This window comes from Cavia porcellus, unplaced genomic scaffold (assembly GCF_034190915.1).
Source record: "Cavia porcellus strain 051 isolate PalLab524CR breed Dunkin Hartley unplaced genomic scaffold, mCavPor4.1 scaffold_25, whole genome shotgun sequence".
NCBI classification, from domain to species: Eukaryota; Metazoa; Chordata; class Mammalia; order Rodentia; family Caviidae; genus Cavia; species Cavia porcellus.
Genome location: NW_026947508.1, coordinates 22,985,974 through 22,990,868, shown reverse-complemented (window position 1 = coordinate 22,990,868; position 4,895 = coordinate 22,985,974).

The following is a 4,895-nucleotide window of genomic DNA, read 5'->3' as shown; positions in this document are numbered from 1 at the left end:
GCACTTGGGTGGGACAAGGAGAGGATGATATGAGCAATTCGGAAGCGTGAGTGAGAATCAGCTCACAGACAGGCTGTCACACTGACACTGGCAAGAAGATGTCCTGGGGTTACTAGGCCTCTGAAGCAAATGCATACAATGAAGAAATAAAGAAAGGGGCCATGAGCTCACTTGTGTCTTCCAGGATCTTTGTGCTTAGGCAAGTGCTTCCTGAAAGCCACCCTCTTACTGGGTAGCAGCAGGGATGTCCAGGTTTCACAATATCCAGAGCACAGGTGACCCTCAGGGCCTGGCCAGATTCCCTTGCAGGGCAGAGAGGGAGGGCAAGGGGAGGGGCAAAGGAGGGTGAGTCAGCAAGGAGCCTCCGTGTTCCAGAGTCAGTCAGCAAGGAGCCTGCGTGTTCCAGTCAGTCAGCAAGGAGCCTCCGTGTTCCAGTCAGTCAGCCAAGGCTGTGTGTTACAGGAGGGGACTTGTGGAGAGAATGCTTTTCTTATCAAACCACACACACCCTCGTGCATGCACACACAAGCACATGCATGCACACTCACCACTTGCATGCATACACACATTTCCCTGCACAGCAACAGAGCCAACAGGACACACAGAGAAGATCAGGCCCAAAAGTGTAAGTCTCAGAGTGCAAAGCCCTGAAACCAAGATCACAGACACCTGAGGGCAGGAGACAGATGTCCCAGCAAGAGAGAGAGAAAAAAAGAGACAGCTCACCTTCCCCATCTTTTGGCTCTTTTTGGCTCTTTGAATTGGATGAGGTCACCACTTTGGTAAGGGTGGATTCTTATGCTCAACCCACTGACTCCAGTGCTTCTGTCCTCCAAGGCACCTGTCAGATACCCAGAAATCCTTCTCCACTGGCCATCTGGGAATCCCTTAACCCAGCAAAGTTGTGACATAAAAATACCCACATACACACTTGCATAATTAGCACACATAGACGTGTGCACACAGGTATAGGACACACAGACATACAGACACACACGTGAACACACACACATGAACACAGAGGCATCTGGATGGAGACACACCTCACATGCACATTCACATGCCGCACACACACACACACACACACACAGATCCCATGTCTGTCACAGAATGTGTCCCAGTCCAATCTCACAGCATTTGGTGACAACTAGGTGTTGGTGGCTCTGCCTCCCCCAGACTGTCACCTGCTCTGGGAAAGCAAGGACAAGCTGGGGTGGAAGCTTGCTCACCACTGCATGTGCAGCATGCAGCAGGTGCTCAGTAAACAGGCATTTGTGGAATGAACAAGTGTAAAAAGGAGGAGAGTGAACGGGTCTCACACTGCGCCAGAGGCAGGCGATTGGGAGTCGGTGCCAGCACTGACAGTGCATTAAACGGGACTCTGCGGGTCCACTGTGGTCCCCTCCCCACACTCATTGAGATCAGAGACTTTAATAGACACAGGTGCCTGAGGTTTGTTTTGCTTTGTAAGCACAAATCCATGCAGGATTGAGAGATGGAGCCAGGGCTGGACTCTGGTTGCAGAAGTTTAATAAAGGAGATTCCGCGCTCAGCAGGGCTTCCAGGGAACCTGGGCACAGCGAGCATTTATTGAGAGTTCTTGTTGCCCAGTGCATAGTCCAGTTCCTCACCTGGCTAACCCGTCTCACCTGCATGTCACCCATTCAAGGAAAAGGCTACCCCTGCTTGACAAATGGGGAGACTGAGGCAAAGAGAGGTGAAACCATTTGCCCAGAGCTTCACCGGTGGTGAGTGGAGGGGTGGCTGAAGCTGGAGCTCCAGAACGACACGGTCGGTTTAAACACCTTGCCACCTAGTGACACTCCAAGTCTTGGGTCATTCTTTTTGGAAAACAGAGTCATGGAAATGCTCCAGAGGGGGTTCTGGGAGGAAGGCAGGACATGAAAAGAGAACCCAGCAGGTGTCCATAAAAGGAGCCCTCAGAGATAACCAGGCCAGCCTTGGCCCTGCTGCTAGCACTGGAAGGACCCTCAGCCCGTGGGCCCCAAAGTCCCATCCCAGAGACAAGGACACCGAGGCCCCAGCAGAGGTCACTGTCCCGGGCTGCTGGGGTCAGGTCATGGCTCACGTCTTCTCATCCCTGGCCCAAGCTTCTCCCTCACCCACAACTGTGGTGATTGTGGTTGCTATCAGAGAAAAAAGGGAGGGAAAGGAATGAGGAGCCCAGCTGACTTGCAGGGACTTGAGCTGGTGCTCCCTGCACTCCTCACCAAGGGTTGAGGCTGGGCATGCGCCAGGGTCTCACTGTAGCCCACACACAACCCAGCCCTGGAGCTGGGGACCTGCAGGAACTCTTGCACCCCATACTCCTCAGCTGGTCTCAGCCTGCACCACCTCCTGTCCACTGGCCTCTCCTGCCACTCCCACTCTGCCAGATCCACACCCTTGGGATTTAAGAATTCTTCTCTAGAGTCAAGACGATCCAGTGAACACCACTGTTAGAGGTCCAGCTCTTGGGTGACTGGTTCTCGTAAAATCAGTCTGCAGAAGGTTTAATACACCAACTAAATGATTGGCCCAGAGTTGTCCCGCAGCACTTTGGCACACATGTCCCGAGAAGCACAGGCCAGAAGTTCCTTCATCAACTCTAATACTATTTACATAACAGCTGCCGCGCACCAGGGTAGTATAGCACAGTGCTTAGGAGCACACACTGGAACGCAGGGGCAGTGTCCTGCTGAGAGACAGAGAAGATAGTCACAGGAATAGGCAGCACGCCAGGACCTTCTGTCTGCGTGCCTGGGACACCTCCTGCTGTCCCTGTGCCTTGTCCTTCCTGAGACAAGCCAGCCAGCCCTTCCCTCCACCTGTACGCACACACGGCCCTGCATTCATACCGGAGCTGCTGCCTCTGCTCTCCAGGCACAGATTCAGGACCTTCACATGGTGCCTGCTCCCAAGCCAAGGTGCCCTGCCAGCCCCAGAAAGGGGAGAAATCCCTGTGGCCACCCTGTGGTCCTCCCTACCATGCCCACTAATTATGGCCAGAGGGATAGACAAGTCTAGTCTTCTGCACTCCTAGCAAGGTAATGATCCACAATATGGATGAGATTCTCTGGCTGCAGTCATGGGATTTTACACCCTGATTCTCCCACCAATAGTATCTATTACTTAAGACAAATAAAAACAGCCATAATGTAAGCAAGTCTTCAAAGATCAATAAGTAATAATGGCTAACACAAGAGAAAATATAGTATTTCAATTAGGGGGGCAGTGAATGGAGTCCAATCTTGTACCAAGGAGACAGGAGCCCTGACAGAAGCGTGACCTTGATGGGCTGGAGCCAAGCATGGAACCCTGATTCAGTCTTTTCTAGAAACCTGGAGATGTGCAGAGATATGGACCTATAGCCTCCCCATTTATCACTTGGCTCTGCTCACCGAGCACCTACTATGCACCAGGGTAGTGCTGTGCCCATAGCACAGGGTGAGGCAGGTGCCTGCTAGAATCTGACTGCCTGGCTCTCTAACATGCCTTCCACCTGCTGGCTGTGTGTCCTAGGGCGAGTGACTTAACCTCTCTCTCTATGCTCAGCTATCTCATCTGCTGAACTGGAAACCAACATTTATCTCACAGTGTTGTGGTGGGAATTAAGGTAGACGCTGCATGGCGAGTACTCTAATCAATTCCTGACACATGGTAAGCTCTTGGTAAATGTTAGGAATTGTCAGGGTTGCATTGGTTCTGCACCAAACGAGACAAACATCATCCCGGATATCCCCGTGAGACTGGATCCATCAACTCCACTTAATAGAAAAAGAAACTGTGGTTCATAAGTTATGTGATTTGCCCAAGGTCACCTAGCTTGCCAGTGACAAAACAGGAACCTGTTTGAATGTATTAAACTGCATCTGACTACAAGTGACAGAGAATGGCTAAACGCAGATTCAACAAACATCAGTTTATTTTTTCTCCATCGAAGACCAAAGCTCAGCTGCTGCGATGGATGCCCATGATGCCATCAGGTACAGGCGTTTCCTTTCTGCTTTTGCACTGGTGGTAGAGACGGCTCTGCTTTTGTGCTTATTACTTCATGGTGATGAGAAGGCTGCCATAGCTCTTGGTATTTCATCTGGGTATTTCGGAAGGCAAAGAAGCAGGGTATTATTTCAGCCACAGCCGTTCCTGGTTCTGGACCAATCAGTGGCCAAGAGAGATGAGATCATTCAGACCGTGGGAACTGCTCCAGGTAATATGTGCCTGTTCTCCTGAAGAGCGAGGGAGCGGGGAAGAGAGCACATGGATGGTGGGTGAGGAGGGACAAACGGTGTAGGCTTCCATTCATGCTCTATGCCCTGATGCTCTTCTCCTTCCATCAGTGTACCCTGAAGACCCTGATAGGTCCTGAAACAGGCCATGGGGCCACTGAAGAAGTGCGGCTCCTCTGCCCCAGTCAGATGGAGGACACAATGGAGAGATGCACTGGGCATTTGGGGCAGTCAGATCTAGGATGAGGTGGAGAGAGCTGTAGGAGCAGAGAGAGGAAAGACGCTCAGGGCTCAGGGAGGAGCTTCGGCAAAGGCCCAGGAGCCAGTGAGTGAGCCAGGGAGACATGTCAGCAGGGGGATTCCCATGGCCCAGCAGGTTCTGGAGGACAGGATGGTCAAGGATAGAGATGATGGAGGAGACAGTGGGGGTTGGCTCCTAGGGGACCACACGAGCCACGTAGAGGTGACCCTAAGGGAGTTCAGGAACCACCTAGAGGTGACCTTGACCATGAGCACAGTGGGAAACCCCCGAGGGCAGCAGGCCTTGGAAGTCTCCGTAGGAGGTGCACTTACAAAGATCACAGAGGTGAGGGTGGATATGGTGGCTGGGAAGGGACAGCGAGGTGGGGGGGGGCATCTGTGTCCATCTGAGCTGGCACCGTGGTT